Below are 18,393 nucleotides of genomic sequence, written 5' to 3'. Positions count from 1 at the left end.
AGGACTCTTTAAAGTAGAGACACTACATACCAATATACACCTGAACATCAGCAGGAGAGGACTCTTTAAAGTAGAGACACTACATACCGATATACACCTGAACATCAGCAGGAGAGGACTCTTTAAAGTAAAGACACTACATACCGATATACACCTGAACATCAGCAGGAGAGACTCTTTAAAGTAGAGACACTACATACTGATATACACCTGAACATCAGCAGGAGAGGACTCTTTAAAGTAGAGACACTACATACTGATATACAGTACACCCTGAACATCAGCAGGAGAGGACTCTTTAAAGTAGAGACACTACATACTGATATACAGTACACCCTGAACATCAGCAGGAGAGGACTCTTTAAAGTAAAGACACTACATACCGATATACACCTGAACATCAGCAGGAGAGGACTCTTTAAAGTAGAGACACTACATACTGATATACACCTGAACATCAGCAGGAGAGGACTCTTTAAAGTAGAGACACTACATACTGATATACACCTGAACATCAGCAGGAGAGGACTCTTTAAAGTAGAGACACTACATACTGATATACAGTACACCCTGAACATCAGCAGGAGAGGACTCTTTAAAGTAGAGACACTACATACTGATATACACCTGAACATCAGCAGGAGAGGACTCTTTAAAGTAGAGACACTACATACTGATATACACCTGAACATCAGCAGGAGAGGACTCTTTAAAGTAGAGACACTACATACTGATATACTGTACACCTGGACATCAGCAGGAGAGGACTCTTTAAAGTAAAGACACTACATACCGATATACACCTGAACATCAGCAGGAGAGGACTCTTTAAAGTAGAGACACTACATACTGATATACACCTGAACATCAGCAGGAGAGGACTCTTTAAAGTAGAGACACTACATACTGATATACACCTGAACATCAGCAGGAGAGGACTCTTTAAAGTAGAGACACTACATACTGATATACAGTACACCCTGAACATCAGCAGGAGAGGACTCTTTAAAGTAGAGACACTACATACTGATATACACCTGAACATCAGCAGGAGAGGACTCTTTAAAGTAGAGACACTACATACTGATATACACCTGAACATCAGCAGGAGAGGACTCTTTAAAGTAGAGACACTACATACTGATATACTGTACACCTGGACATCAGCAGGAGAGGACTCTTTAAAGTAGAGACACTACATACTGATATACTGTACACCTGGACATCAGCAGAAATGTAAAAAAAAATCTACTTTTGCTGGTGCTGTTGCATTTAAATCAAATAGTTGACTAAAACAAACTTGAAAGAAATCAAATACATAGTGTTGTTTTTTTCATTTGTTTATATTTATTATGATAATTGTTGAATGTAAACAAGGTAATAAAGTAAGTACTGAAGTAGCTTTAAGTCAGTGTATTGATCAGGGCAGAGCCACGTGAGCTAAAGTCACTCAATACAAAGGTAACTAGACAAAAACAGGAGAACAAACGAGAAAGAATTCTAGTGTTATTTTGAATTTGAATGTCTTTGTATTGATTGTTATTATTAGTTGAATTCTCAGACTAATCTCTGGTGACTTGAAATGAAAAGCAAGAAGCTAAACTTAGACAGGAGAAAACAAACGTGAAATAAATCAAACATGTCAGTATTGTTATCATTATCATTATTATTTTTTTATTGATTGACAAGACTTTAACTTAACAAGAAAACAATGGACTAAACATAAATATAGAAATGTACTATTAAGTAAATATGAAAAATATAAGATACATATAAAAATGGACTATTAACTAAACATGATAAATATAACATAAATATAAAAATGAACTATTAAGTAAATATGAAAAAATATAACTTAAATATGAAAATGAACACTATAAACCAAACATGACGATATAACATAAACCTGATAACTTGTAATGACTAAATGTTCCTCTTATTTAGGGGTGCTAGAAGCAAAAGGAATAGTTTATTTATTTTAAAATTAAGGTTGTTTTTTTGCCCCTAGTGGCTAAAACTGCACATCACTGTGAGTCTCTTCTGGAACCTTTGTTGATGTCTAACCAGATCTAATAACTGTTAAGTGTTTAAATATATATCCTGACTGGCTGTGAGTATATGTTGTTGCTCACTCACTTTGAGCTTTAGACTGTACTTGAAATGTTTTAATGTCTTACTAATTTTTGATGTTGTGAGTTTGTTTTTTAAAGTTTTTAAAGCCGATTGTCAGGGGCTGCCTTTGAGTCTATGTTTTCCTTTTTAGTCATCGTTGATGTTTGGGCGGATACAAGAAAAGAATGATGAATCTTCTCCACCGTGGTGTTGTCCTCCTCTGCGTTGTTGGGATCGGCTCATTGGTTTGCTCAGGTGGATCCACCCCTCACTTCCTGTTCCACCTCCAACTCCACCTTTACCTCCACAAGCTCCTCCTTCACCATGGAGAGTGCCTTTGGTGGTTTTTTTCAGCTGTTTCTTCAGCAAGGCGGCTATCTCTGCATCCTTCTCCTCCAAACCACAACGTTCCTTCTGTTGTTCCAGTTCGTGTTTCTCTCATGCAAAGCGACTATCTCTGCATCCTTCTCCTCCACACAACGTTCCTTCTGTTGTTCCAGTTCGTGGTTTCTCTCATGCAAAGCGACTATCTCTGCATCCTTCTCCTCCACACAAACGTTCCTTCTGTTGTTCCAGTTCGTGGTTTCTCTCATGAAAAGCGACTATCTCTGCATCCTTCTCCTCCACACAACGTTCCTTCTGTTGTCCAGTTCGTGGTTTCTCTCATGCAAGCGACTATCTCTGCATCCTTCTCCTCCACACAACGTTCCTTCTGTTGTTCCAGTTCGTGGTTTCTCTCATGCAAAGCGACCATCTCTGCATCCTTCTCCTCAACACAGGGGTTCTTTCAGTTGTTTGAGATCCTGGTTTGCCTTTCTCAAGGTGGCCATCACTGCTTTGTCATCTCGTGCATCTTGAGGGAGCTTTCCATATTTCATGTTCAGTTCCTCATTGTTTCCGCGCAAGATTTTCTGCTCAATTTTCAGGGCATTCATTTTCACATCGTGCCTCACTTCTGGTTCCACTTTCAACCTCAACAACCTCTTTCTTGTCCACCTTCGCCTCCTCCACCACACAACGTTTCCTTCTCTTGTTTCAGTGTTTGGTTTTCCTTCAGCAAGGCAGCCATCTCTGCAACCTTTTCCTCAACACAACGTGCCTTTTGTTGTTCGAATTCCTGGTTTGCCTTTTCCAAGGCGGCCATCTCTGCTTTGTCCTTCTCATGCAACTTGAGGAGCTTCCCATATTTCATGTTCAGGTCCTCATTGTTCAAGCGCAATACTTTCTGGTCAATTTCCAGGGCATTCATTTTAACATCATGCCTCACTTCTGGTTCCACCTCCACTTTCACCTCCACATCCTCCTTCTTGTCCACCTTCTCCTCAACACAACCGCTCCTTCTCTTGCTTCAGTGTTTGGTTTTCCTTCAGCAAAGCAGCTATCTCTGCATCTTTCTCCTCAACGCAACGCAACTTTTGTTGTTTGAGTTCTTGGTTAGTCTTTTGCAAGGCGGCCGTCTTTGCATCTTTCTCCTCAACACAACGCTCCTTCTCTTGTTTCAGTGTTTTTGTTTTCCTTCAGCAAGGCAGCTATCTCTTTATCCTTCTCCCTCCACACAAACGCTGCTTCTGTTGTTGGAGTTCCTGATTTGTCTCACACAAAGCAGCCATCTCTACACCTTGCTCCTCAACAAAGGGTTCTTTCAGTTGTTTGAGTTCCTGGTTTGCCTTTCTCAAGGCAGGCATCTTGGCTTCGACCTTCTTGTGTGACCTCTGGAGGTTTCTGTATTTCATGTTCAGGGCCTCATTGTTGACGCGCAAGACGTTCTGCTCAATTTCCTGGACTTTCACTTTCACATTGTGCTTAAACTGCAAAGCTGATTTCTCTGTATATGCTTTGAGCATCGCTTCCTTCTTTTTAGCGCCTTCAATCTCAAGCTTATCCCTTAAAGTCCTCTCCTGCTCCAGCTCCTGATTTTCTTTTTGCAGAATCTCGAGCTTGACTGCCAGCTCATCTCTATTGTTCATCTCCATCTCTACTGCTGTGACGAAATGACCTGTTGTTTAGCAAACTAAATGTAATTGTTCGACTGAATTAACGTCACAAAAATCCCACAAAAGTTGAGTTCACTTGTGAAGATTATCTCGCTAAAAAAACACTGCAAGTATCCCTAATGTTTGCTTGCAACAAAACCTATTTCTGCAATGATCTGACACTAGCTGGACAAATTGCTTCTGCCTGCTGCTCTGGTGCTCTGATGCTCTGATGAATTCTAGAAGATCAATGCAGAATTCAGAATTCTACATAAAGGCGAAAGATGATGTCATAATTCTGAAGGTTCCATTCCAAATAAGGACTGAAGGACATCAGCTGACAGGAAGTAAGAATGGAACCATGTTGTTGCCTAGCAACGCAATTGTGTTTAGATAATATAAAGAAATGTAAACAATCGAAATGCTTTATTAATTCCAATGGGAAGTAAGCAACATGTTCTATTATTAGTACAGCGGATAAGCTCTCATATTATAACAATTGTGCATTTTATGAGAAAAGCATGACATTTCTAACATAGTTAGAGCATACCATAAGGTTTATTTTCAGATGTGGAGGGAAGTCAGATTTGACCCGTGAGGACCGTGAGAGGTCAAATCCAAGATGGCCACCAGTCTCTCGGGTCAAATGTTCAAACACGCTTAATTTTGGAACCAAACATTGTAGAAAAACATTTAAGGTGTCATATCCAACTAAATTCGGGATGCCCAATCATTTGGTGATACTTTTGAGATCGCCAGAATTCAAGAAAATGAATTTAGTTGAAGATAAAGGTAGAAATTGACCAAAAATAAGCTGTCAATCAGTTGGTGTGTGGGTGTGTGTGTGTGTGTGTGTGTGTGTGTGTGTGTGTTGTGTGTGTGTGTGTGGTGTGTGTGTGTGTGTGTGTGTGTGTGTGGTCACCCAGCGCTAGCATTAATACAGAGACTGGAGGAATATGGCTTTACTTGGCACAGTCTGCATGCTGAAGCAAACATTTGTTTTTGTCTTCAAATACATAATTACATGATTGTGACGAGCATAATATTTGCTCCCCGCCCAACTCTCTAAGTGCTTGAACTCCGTGACAGGAGGATGAAGTATGTATAAATGGATGGAACTATCAACAAAACAACAGCGTTTTATTCCCCAATGTCATATTTAATAGAAAAATAATGATGCACCACTTATTGGAGAAAGAAGAATGGGGAACAGAAAGGTTTAGAGAGGGACAACATGCTGAAACCTTGCAACTTCAGTGCCAGAGAAAAAAGGTACTGTGAGTACACTTGTGGTTATTGTCCTCATGTTGCACATAGAACATTCAATTAAGATGTTTACCGCATGTGGGCAAAAATCCATCAATCTTTCAATTTTCTAAAACTTGTTATATCCTTAGAGTCATTTAAAATGAGTTTTTTTTCTCCATGCTATGGAGTCTAAATGGGTAAACCTTTGTATTTGTAATTGTACAGCCATGCTAGGACAAACAAATCCCCTTTGCCAATGTTCTCTCTGTCACACACACAACATACATAACCCTTTCTTTGCATGACCTCTAAATGTCCATGTGAGCCACTAAAGAACAGAAAAAAAGCTGCGCTGCCTTGGCTTTATAGGTGGACAGGCAGGGAATCGAACCCCAACCCTCTATAAGTGGAAAGGGACAGCGGTGAACCTTATAGTTGAGTGCAGCCCTTTGTTAACAGCGAGGGTTAAGAGAGCTGTTTGTGCTCTACATGGAACTGTTTTCCATCTCCCTCTTTGGTTTACATTATTATTATTATTTTTCTATTAAATATGACATTGGGGAATAAAACGCTGTTTTGTTGATAGTTCCATCCATTTATACATACTTCATCCTCCTGTCACGGAGTTCAAGCACTTAGACTTAGAGAGTTGGGCGGGGAACAAATATGATGCTCGTCACAATCATGTTAGTATGTATTTGAAGACAAAAACAAATGTTTTCATCAGTATGCAGACTGTGCCAAGTAAAGCCATATTCCTCCAGTCTCTGTAGTAATGCTAGCGCTGGGTGACCATAAATCCACTGGAATATACCACACACACACCACACACACACACCACACACACACACACACACACACACACACACATTTTGCAAATTTCAACTGATTGACAGCTTATTTTTGGTCAATTTCTACCTTTATCTTCACCTAAATGCATTTTCTTGAATTCTGGCGATCTCAAAAGTATCATCAAATGATTGGGCATCCCTAATGTAGTTGGATATGACACCTTAAATGTTTTTCTACAATGTTTGGTTCCAAAATTAAGCGTGTTTGAACATTTGACCCGAGAGACTGGCGGCCATCTTGGATTTGACCTCTCACGGTCCTCACGGGTCAAATCTGACTTCCCTCCACATCTGAAAATAAACCTTATGGTATGCTCTAACTATGTTAGAAATGTCATGCTTTTCTCATAAAATGCACAATTGTTGTGCTTATCCGCTGTACTATATGTTTCATCTTCACGTCAAATGCATATTTTCTACTTTTTAATTTCTATTTTGATATGTTTCAAATTTTTGAAATGTTTATTTCTACTCTTTTAATTTCTAATGATGTGCAATGCCTTGTTTTTTATGCTGCTGCAACGCAAACATTTCCCAATTTGGGATCAATAAAGTACATCTTATCTAATAGGAACCAAAAATACAGTTACGTTGAAGTTGCACTCAATTGCATTTTGATAAAGTGCCATTTTGAATAAAACTTTTTTTTACAGTATTCCCTTCAACACATTAACTTCAATGAAAACATTTCTCTACTAAAATATTTTTTTATGGTGATTAATTGTCTCTTTGTTGTAATTTTCTGTCTCTTTGCAGCTGTTTTACATCTAATTGTAGGACTCTTTAAAGTAAAGACACTACATACTGATATACACCTGAACATCAGCAGGAGAGGACTCTTTAAAGTAAAGACACTACATACTGATATGCACCTGAACATCAGCAGGAGAGGACTCTTTAAAGTAGAGACACTACATACTGATATACACCTGAACATCAGCAGGAGAGGACTCTTTAAAGTAGAGACACTACATACTGATATACACCTGAACATCAGCAGGAGAGGACTCTTTAAAGTAGAGACACTACATACCGATATACACCTGAACATCAGCAGGAGAGGACTCTTTAAAGTAGAGACACTACATACCGATATACACCTGAACATCAGCAGGAGAGGACTCTTTAAAGTAAAGACACTACATACCGATATACACCTGAACATCAGCAGGAGAGGACTCTTTAAAGTAGAGACACTACATACTGATATACACCTGAACATCAGCAGGAGAGGACTCTTTAAAGTAGAGACACTACATACTGATATACACCTGAACATCAGCAGGAGAGGACTCTTTAAAGTAGAGACACTACATACTGATATACAGTACACCCTGAACATCAGCAGGAGAGGACTCTTTAAAGTAGAGACACTACATACTGATATACAGTACACCCTGAACATCAGCAGGAGAGGACTCTTTAAAGTAAAGACACTACATACCGATATACACCTGAACATCAGCAGGAGAGGACTCTTTAAAGTAGAGACACTACATACTGATATACACCTGAACATCAGCAGGAGAGGACTCTTTAAAGTAAAGACACTACATACTGATATGCACCTGAACATCAGCAGGAGAGGACTCTTTAAAGTAGAGTCACTACATACTGATATACACCTGAACATCAGCAGGAGAGGACTCTTTAAAGTAGAGACACTACATACTGATATACTGTACACCTGGACATCAGCAGGAGAGGACTCTTTAAAGTAGAGACACTACATACTGATATACTGTACACCTGGACATCAGCAGAAATGTAAAAAAAAATCTACTTTTGCTGGTGCTGTTGCATTTAAAATCAAATAGTTGACTAAAACAAACTTGAAAGAAATCAAATACATAGTGTTGTTTTTTTCATTTGTTTATATTTATTATGATAATTGTTGAATGTAAACAAGGTAATAAAGTAAGTACTGAAGTAGCTTTAAGTCAGTGTATTGATCAGGGCAGAGCCACGTGAGCTAAAGTCACTCAATACAAAGGTAACTAGACAAAAACAGGAGGAACAAACGAGAAAGAATTCTAGTGTTATTTTGAATTTGAATGTCTTTGTATTGATTGTTATTATTAGTTGAATTCTCAGACTAAATCTCTGGTGACTTGAAATGAAAAGCAAGAAGCTAAACTTAGACAGGAGAAACAAACGTGAAATAAATCAAACATGTCAGTATTGTTATCATTATCATTATTATTTTTTTATTGATTGACAAGACTTTAACTTAACAAGAAAACAATGGACTAAACATAAATATAGAAATGTACTATTAAGTAAATATGAAAAATATAAGATACATATAAAATGGACTATTAACTAAACATGATAAATATAACATAAATATAAAAATGAACTATTAAGTAAATATGAAAAAATATAACTTAAATATGAAAATGAACACTATAAACCAAACATGACGATATAACATAAACCTGATAACTTGTAATGACTAAATGTTCCTCTTATTTAGGGGTTGCTAGAAGCAAAGGAATAGTTTATTTATTTTAAAATTAAGGTTGTTTTTTTGCCCCTAGTGGCTAAAACTGCACATCACTGTGAGTCTCTTCTGGAACCTTTGTTGATGTCTAACCAGATCTAATAACTGTTAAGTGTTTAAATATATATCCTGACTGGCTGTGAGTATATGTTGTTGCTCACTCACTTTGAGCTTTAGGACTGTACTTGAAATGTTTTAATGTCTTACTAATTTTTGATGTTGTGAGTTTGTTTTTTAAAGTTTTTAAAGCCGATGTCAGGGCTGCCTTTGAGTCTTATGTTTTCCTTTTTAGTCATCGTTGATGTTTGGGCGGATACAAGAAAAGGAATTGATGAATCTTCTCCACCGTGGTGTTGTCCTCCTCTGCGTTGTTGGGATCGGCTCATTGGTTTGCTCAGGTGGATCCACCCTCACTTCCTGTTCCACCTCCAACTCCACCTTTACCTCACAAGCTCCTCCTTCACCATGGAGAGTGCCTTTGGTGGTTTTTTCAGCTGTTTCTTCAGCAAGGCGGCTATCTCTGCATCCTTCTCCTCAACACAACGTTCCTTCTGTTGTTCCAGTTCGTGGTTTCTCTCATGCAAAGCGACTATCTCTGCATCCTTCTCCTCCACACAACGTTCCTTCTGTTGTTCCAGTTCGTGGTTTCTCTCATGCAAAGCGACTATCTCTGCATCCTTCTCCTCCACACAACGTTCCTTCTGTTGTTCCAGTTCGTGGTTTCTCTCATGCCAAAGCGACTATCTCTGCATCCTTCTCCTCCACACAACGTTCCTTCTGTTGTTCCAGTTCGTGGTTTCTCTCATGAAAAGCGACTATCTCTGCATCCTTCTCCTCCACACAACGTTCCTTCTGTTGTTCCAGTTCGTGGTTTCTCTCATGCAAAGCGACCATCTCTGCATCCTTCTCCTCAACACAGGGTTCTTTCAGTTGTTTGAGATCCTGGTTTGCCTTTCTCAAGGTGGCCATCACTGCTTTGTCCATCTCGTGCATCTTGAGGAGCTTTCCATATTTCATGTTCAGTTCCTCATTGTTTCCGCGCAAGATTTTCTGCTCAATTTTCAGGGCATTCATTTTCACATCGTGCCTCACTTCTGGTTCCACTTTCACCTCAACAACCTCTTTCTTGTCCACCTTCGCCTCCTCCACCACACAACGTTCCTTCTCTTGTTTCAGTGTTTGGTTTTCCTTCAGCAAGGCAGCCATCTCTGCAACCTTTTCCTCAACACAACGTGCCTTTTGTTGTTCGAATTCCTGGTTTGCCTTTTCCAAGGCGGCCATCTCTGCTTTGTCCTTCTCATGCAACTTGAGGAGCTTCCCATATTTCATGTTCAGGTCCTCATTGTTCAAGCGCAATACTTTCTGGTCAATTTCCAGGGCATTCATTTTAACATCATGCCTCACTTCTGGTTCCACCTCCACTTTCACCTCCACATCCTCCTTCTTGTCCACCTTCTCCTCAACACAACGCTCCTTCTCTTGCTTCAGTGTTTGGTTTTCCTTCAGCAAAGCAGCTATCTCTGCATCTTTCTCCTCAACGCAACGCAACTTTTGTTGTTTGAGTTCTTGGTTAGTCTTTTGCAAGGCGGCCGTCTTTGCATCTTTCTCCTCAACACAACGCTCCTTCTCTTGTTTCAGTGTTTTGTTTTCCTTCAGCAAGGCAGCTATCTCTTTATCCTTCTCCTCCACACAACGCTGCTTCTGTTGTTGGAGTTCCTGATTTGTCTCACACAAAGCAGCCATCTCTACACCTTGCTCCTCAACAAAGGGTTCTTTCAGTTGTTTGAGTTCCTGGTTTGCCTTTCTCAAGGCAGGCATCTTGGCTTCGACCTTCTTGTGTGACCTCTGGAGGTTTCTGTATTTCATGTTCAGGGCCTCATTGTTGACGCGCAAGACGTTCTGCTCAATTTCCTGGACTTTCACTTTCACATTGTGCTTAAACTGCAAAGCTGATTTCTCTGTATATGCTTTGAGCATCGCTTCCTTCTTTTTAGCGCCTTCAATCTCAAGCTTATCCCTATAAAGTCCTCTCCTGCTCCAGCTCCTGATTTTCTTTTTGCAGAATCTCGAGCTTGACTGCCAGCTCATCTCTATTGTTCATCTCCATCTCTACTGCTGTGACGAAATGACCTGTTGTTTAGCAAACTAAATGTAATTGTTCGACTGAATTAACGTCACAAAAATCCCACAAAAGTTGAGTTCACTTGTGAAGATTATCTCGCTAAAAAACACTGCAAGTATCCCTAATGTTTGCTTGCAACAAAACCTATTTCTGCAATGATCTGACACTAGCTGGACAAATTGCTTCTGCCTGCTGCTCTGGTGCTCTGATGCTCTGATGAATTCTAGAAGATCAATGCAGAATTCAGAATTCTACATAAAGGCGAAAGATGATGTCATAATTCTGAAGGTTCCATTCCAAATAAGGACTGAAGGACATCAGCTGACAGGAAGTAAGAATGGAACCATGCTGTTGCCTAGCAACGCAATTGTGTTTAGATAATATAAAAGAAATGTAAACAATCGAAATGCTTTATTAATTCCAATGGGAAGTAAGCAACATGTTCTATTATTAGTACAGCGGATAAGCTCTCATATTATAACAATTGTGCATTTTATGAGAAAAGCATGACATTTCTAACATAGTTAGAGCATACCATAAGGTTTATTTTCAGATGTGGAGGGAAGTCAGATTTGACCCGTGAGGACCGTGAGAGGTCAAATCCAAGATGGCCACCAGTCTCTCGGGTCAAATGTTCAAACACGCTTAATTTTGGAACCAAACATTGTAGAAAAACATTTAAGGTGTCATATCCAACTAAATTAGGGATGCCCAATCATTTGGTGATACTTTTGAGATCGCCAGAATTCAAGAAAATGAATTTAGTTGAAGATAAAGGTAGAAATTGACCAAAAATAAGCTGTCAATCAGTTGAAATTTGCTGTGTGTGTGTGTGTGTGTGGTGTGGTGTGTGTGGTGTGGTGTGTGTGTGGGGTATATTCCAGTGGATTTATGGTCACCCAGCGCTAGCATTACTACAGAGACTGGAGGGAATATGGCTTTACTTGGCACAGTCTGCAGGCTGATGAAAACATTGTTTTTGTCTTCAAATACATACTAACATGATTGTGACGAGCATCATATTTGTTCCCCGCCCAACTCTCTAAGTCTAAGTGCTTGAACTCCGTGACAGGAGATGAAGTATGTATAAATGGATGGAACTATCAAACAAAACAGCGTTTTATTCCCCAATGTCATATTTAATAGAAAAATAATAATAATAATGTAAAACCAAAGAGGGAGATTGGAAAACAGTTCCATGTAGAGCACAAACAGCTCTCTTAAACCCCGCTGTTAACAAAGGGCTGCACTCAACTATAAGGTTCACCGCTGTCCCTTTCCACTTATAGAGGGTTGGGGTTCGATTCCCTGCCTGTCCACCTATAAAGCCAAGGTAGCGCAGCTTTTTTTCTGTTCTTTAGTGGCTCACATGGACATTTAGAGGTCATGCAAAGAAAGGGTTATGTATGTTGTGTGTGTGACAGAGAGAACATTGGCAAAGGGGATTTGTTTGTCCTAGCATGGCTGTAAATTACAAATACAAAGGTTACCCATTTGTAGACTCCATAGCATGGAGAAAAAAACTCATTTTAAATGACTCTAAGGATATAACAAGTTTTAGAAAATTGAAAGATTGATGGATTTTTGCCCACATGCGGTAAACATCTTAATTGAATGTTCTATGTGCAACATGAGGACAATAACCACAAGTGTACTCACAGTACCTTTTTTTCTCTGGCACTGAAGTTGCAAGGTTTCAGCATGTTGTCCTCTCTAAACCTTTCTGTTCCCTTCTTCTTTCTCCAATAAGTGGTGCATCATTATTTTTCTAATTAAATATGACATTGGGGATAAAACGGCTGTTTGTTTTGTTGATAGTTCCATCCATTTATACATACTTCATCCTCCTGTCACGGAGTTCAAGCACTTAGAGAGTTGGGCGGGGAGCAAATATTATGCTCGTCACAATCATGTAATTATGTATTTGAAGACAAAAACAAATGTTTGCTTCAGCATGCAGACTGTGCCAAGTAAAGCCATATTCCTCCAGTCTCTGTATTAATGCTAGCGCTGGGTGACCACACACACACACACACACACACACACACACACACACACACACACACACACACACACCAACTGATTGACAGCTTATTTTTGGTCAATTTCTACCTTTATCTTCAACTAAATTCATTTTCTTGGAATTCTGGCGATCTCAAAGTATCATCAAATGATTGGGCATCCCTAATTTAGTGGATATGACACCTTAAATGTTTTTCTACATGTTGGTTCCAAAATTAAGCGTGTTTGAACATTTGACCCGAGGAGACTGGCGGCCATCTTGGATTTGACCTCTCACGGTCCTCACGGTCAAATCTGACTTCCCTCCACATCTGAAAATAAACCTTATGGTATGCTCTAACTATGTTAGAAATGTCATGCTTTTCTCATAAAATGCACAATTGTTGTGCTTATCGCTGTACTATATGTTTCATCTTCACGTCAAATGCATATTTTCTACTTTTTAATTTCTATTTTGATATGTTTCAAATTTTTGAAATGTTTATTTCTACTCTTTTAATTTCTAATGATGTGCAATGCCTTGTTTTTTTATGCTGCTGCAACGCAAACATTTCCCATTTGGGATCAATAAAGTACATCTTATCTAATAGGAACCAAAAATACAGTTACGTTGAAGTTGCACTCAATTGCATTTTGATAAAGTGCCCATTTTGAATAAAAACTTTTTTTTACAGGATTCCCTTCAACACATTAACTTCAATGAAAACATTCTCTACTAAAAATATTTTTTTATGGTGATTAATTGTCTCTTTGTTGTACTTTCTGTCTCTTTGCAGCTGTTTTACATCTAATTGTAGGACTCTTTAAAGTAAAGACACTACATACTGATATACACCTGAACATCAGCAGGAGAGGACTCTTTAAAGTAAAGACACTACATACTGATATGCACCTGAACATCAGCAGGAGAGGACTCTTTAAAGTAGAGACAACTACATACTGATATACACCTGAAATCAGCAGGAGAGGACTCTTTAAAGTAGAGACACTACATACTGATATACACTGAACATCAGCAGGAGAGGACTCTTTAAAGTAGAGACACTACATACTGATATACAGTACAACCCTGAACATCAGCAGGAGAGGACTCTTTAAAGTAGAGACACTACATACTGATATACAGTACACCCTGAACATCAGCAGGAGAGGAACTCTTTAAAGTAAAGACACTACATACCGATATACACCTGAACATCAGCAGGAGAGGACTCTTTAAAGTAGAGACACTACATACTGATATACACCTGAACATCAGCAGGAGAGGACTCTTTAAAGTAAAGACACTACATACTGATATGCACTCTGAACATCAGCAGGAGAGACTCTTTAAGTAGAGTCACTACATACTGATATACACCTGAACATCACGCAGGAGAGGACTCTTAAAGTAAGAGACACTACCCGATACACCTAGCAGGAGAGGACTCTTTAAAGTAGAGACACTACATACCGATATACACCTGAACATCAGCAGGAGAGGACTCTTTAAAGTAGAGACACTACATACCGATATACACCTGAACATCAGCAGGAGAGGACTCTTTAAAGTAGAGACACTACATACTGATATCATACACCTGAACATCAGCAGGAGAGGACTCTTTAAAGTAGAGACACTACATACTGATACAGTACACCTGAACATCAGCAGGAGAGGACTCTTTAAAGTAAGACACTACATACTGATATACACCTGAACATCAGCAGGAGAGGACTCTTTAAAGTAGAGACACTACATACTGATATACACCTGAACATCAGCAGGAGAGGACTCTTTAAAGTAGAGACTACATACTGATATACACCTGAACATCAGCAGGAGAGGACTCTTTAAAGTAGAGACAAACTATACTGATATAACAGTACACCCATGAACATCAGCAGGAGAGGACTCTTTAAAGTAAGACACTACATACTGATATACACCTGAACATCAGCAGGAGAGGACTCTTTAAAGTAGAGACACTACATACTGATATACACCTGAACATCAGCAGGAGAGGACTCTTTAAAGTAGAGACACTACATACTGATATACTGTACACCTGGACATCAGCAGGAGAGGACTCTTTAAAGTAGAGACACTACATACTGATATACTGTACACCTGGACATCAGCAGAAATGTAAAAAAAATCTATTTTGCTGGTGCTGTTGCATTTAAAATCAAATAGTTGCACTAAAACAAACTTGAAAGAAATCAAAATACATAGTGTTGTTTTTTCATTTGTTTATATTTATTATGATAATTGTTTGAATGGTAAACAAGGTAATAAAGTAAGTACTGAAGTAGCTTTAAGTCAGTGTATTGATCAGGGCAGAGCCACGTGAGCTAAAGTCACTCAATACAAAGGTAACTAGACAAAAAACAGGAGGAACAAACGAGAAAGAATTCTAGTGTTATTTTGAATTTGAATGTCTTTGTATTGATTGTTATTATTAGTTGAATTCTCAGACTAAATCTCTGGTGACTTGAAATGAAAAAGCAAGAAGCTAAACTTAGACAGGAGAAACAAACGTGAAATAAATCAAACATGTCAGTATTGTTATCATTATCATTATTATTTTTTTATTGATTGACAAGACTTTAACTTAACAAGAAAACAATGACTAAACATAAATATAGAAATGTACTATTAAGTAAATATGAAAAATATGAGATACATATAAAAATGGACTATTAACTAAACATGATAAATATAACATAAATATAAAAATGAACTATTAAGTAAATATGAAAAATATAACTTAAATATGAAATGAACACTATAAACCAAACATGACGATATAACATAAACCTGATAACTTGTAATGACTAAATGTTCCTCTTATTTAGGGGTGCTAGAAGCAAAGGAATAGTTTTATTTATTTTAAAAATTAAGGTGTTTTTTTGCCCCTAGTGGCTAAAACTGCACATCACTGTGAGTCTCTTCTGGAACCTTTGTTGATGTCTAACCAGATCTAATAACTGTTAAGTGTTTAAATATATATCCTGACTGGCTGTGAGTATATGTTGTTGCTCACTCACTTTGAGCTTTAGACTGTACTTGAAATGTTTTAATGTCTTACTAATTTTGATGTTGTGAGTTTGTTTTTTAAAGTTTTTAAAGCCGATGTCAGGGCTGCCTTTGAGTCTTATGTTTTCCTTTTTAGTCATCGTTGATGTTTGGGGCGGATACAAGAAAAGGAATTGATGAATCTTCTCCACCGTGGTGTTGTCCTCCTCTGCGTTGTTGGATCGGCTCATTGGTTTGCTCAGGTGGATCCACCTCACTTCCTGTTCCACCTCCAACTCCACCTTTACCTCCACAAGCTCCTCCTTCACATGGAGAGTGCCTTGGTGGTTTTTTCAGCTGTTTTCTTCAGCAAGGGCGGCTATCTCTGCATCCTTCTCCTCAACACAACGTTCCTTCTGTTGTTCCAGTTCGTGGTTTCTCTCATGCAAAGCGACTATCTCTGCATCCTTCTCCTCCACACAACGTTCTTCTGTTGTTCCAGTTCGTGGTTTCTCTCATGCAAAGGCCTATCTCTGCATCCTTCTCCTCCACACAACGTTCCTTCTTCTGTTGTTCCAGTTCGTGTTTCTCTCATGCAAAGCGACTATCTCTGCATCCTTCTCCTCCACACAACGTTCCTTCTTGTTGTTCCAGTTCGTGGTTTCTCTCATGAAAAGCGACTATCTCTGCATCCTTCTCCTCCACACAACGTTCCTTCTGTTGTTCCAGTTTCGTGGTTTCTCTCATGCAAGCGACTATCTCTGCATCCTTCTCCTCCACACAACGTTCCTCCTTCTGTTGTTCCAGTTCGTGGTTTCTCTCATGCAAAGCGACCAATCTCTGCATCCTTCTCCTCAACACAGGGTTCTTTCAGTTGTTTGAGATCCTGGTTTGCCTTTCTCAAGGTGGCCATCACTGCTTTGTCCATCTCGTGCATCTTGAGGAGCTTTCCATATTTCATGTTCAGTTCCTCATTGTTTCCGCGCAAGATTTCTGCTCAATTTTCAGGGCATTCATTTTCACATCGTGCCTCACTTCTGGTTCCACTTTCACCTCAACAACCTCTTTCTTGTCCACCTTCGCCTCCTCCACCACACAACGTTCCTTCTCTTGTTTCAGTGTTTGGTTTTCCTTCAGCAAGGCAGCCATCTCTGCAACCTTTTCCCTCAACACAACGTGCCTTTTGTTGTTCGAATTCCTGGTTTGCCTTTTCCAAGGCGGCCATCTCTGCTTTGTCCTTCTCATGCAACTTGAGGAGCTTCCCATATTTCATGTTCAGGTCCTCATTGTTTCAAGCGCAATACTTTCTGGTCAATTTCCAGGGCATTCATTTTAACATCATGCCTCACTTCTGGTTCCACCTCCACTTTCACCCTCCACATCCTCCTTCTTGTCCACCTTCTCCTCAACACAACGCTCCTTCTCTTGCTTCAGTGTTTGGTTTTCCTTCAGCAAAGCAGCTATCTCTGCATCTTTCTCCTCAACGCAACGCAACTTTTGTTTGTTTGAGTTCTTGGTTAGTCTTTTGCAAGGCGGCCGTCTTTGCATCTTTCTCCTCAACACAACGCTCCTTCTCTTGTTTCAGTGTTTTGTTTTCCTTCAGCAAGGCAGCTATCTCTTTATCCTTCTCCTCCACACAACGCTGCTTCTGTTGTTGGAGTTCCTGATTTGTCTCACACAAAGCAGCCATCTCTACACCTTGCTCCTCAACAAAGGGTTCTTTCAGTTGTTTGAGTTCCTGGTTTGCCTTTCTCAAGGCAGGCATCTTGGCTTCGACCTTCTTGTGTGACCTCTGGAGGTTTCTGTATTTCATGTTCAGGGGCCTCATTGTTGACGCGCAAGACGTTCTGCTCAATTTCCTGGACTTTCACTTTCACATTGTGCTTAAACTGCAAAGCTGATTTCTCTGTATATGCTTTGAGCATCGCTTCCTTCTTTTTAGCGCCTTCAATCTCAAGCTTATCCCTTAAAGTCCTCTCCTGCTCCAGCTCCTGATTTTCTTTTTGCAGAATCTCGAGCTTGACTGCCAGCTCATCTCTATTGTTCATCTCCATCTCTACTGCTGTGACGAAATGACCTGTTGTTTAGCAAACTAAATGTAATTGTTCGACTGAATTAACGTCACAAAAATCCCACAAAAGTTGAGTTCACTTGTGAAGATTATCTCGCTAAAAAACACTGCAAGTATCCCTAATGTTTGCTTGCAAACAAAACCTATTTCTGCAATGATCTGACACTAGCTGGACAAATTGCTTCTGCCTGCTGCTCTGGTGCTCTGATGCTCTGATGAATTCTAGAAGATCAATGCAGAATTCAGAATTCTACATAAAGGCGAAAGATGATGTCATAATTCTGAAGGTTCCATTCCAAATAAGGACTGAAGGACATCAGCTGACAGGAAGTAAGAATGGAACCATGCTGTTGCCTAGCAACGCAATTGTGTTTAGATAATATAAAGAAATGTAAACAATCGAAATGCTTTATTAATTCCAATGGGAAGTAAGCAACATGTTCTATTATTAGTACAGCGGATAAGCTCTCATATTATAACAATTGTGCATTTT

This window comes from Trematomus bernacchii, unplaced genomic scaffold (genome assembly GCF_902827165.1).
Source record: "Trematomus bernacchii unplaced genomic scaffold, fTreBer1.1, whole genome shotgun sequence".
NCBI lineage: Eukaryota > Metazoa > Chordata > Actinopteri > Perciformes > Nototheniidae > Trematomus > Trematomus bernacchii.
This window is presented reverse-complemented; position numbering follows the sequence as displayed.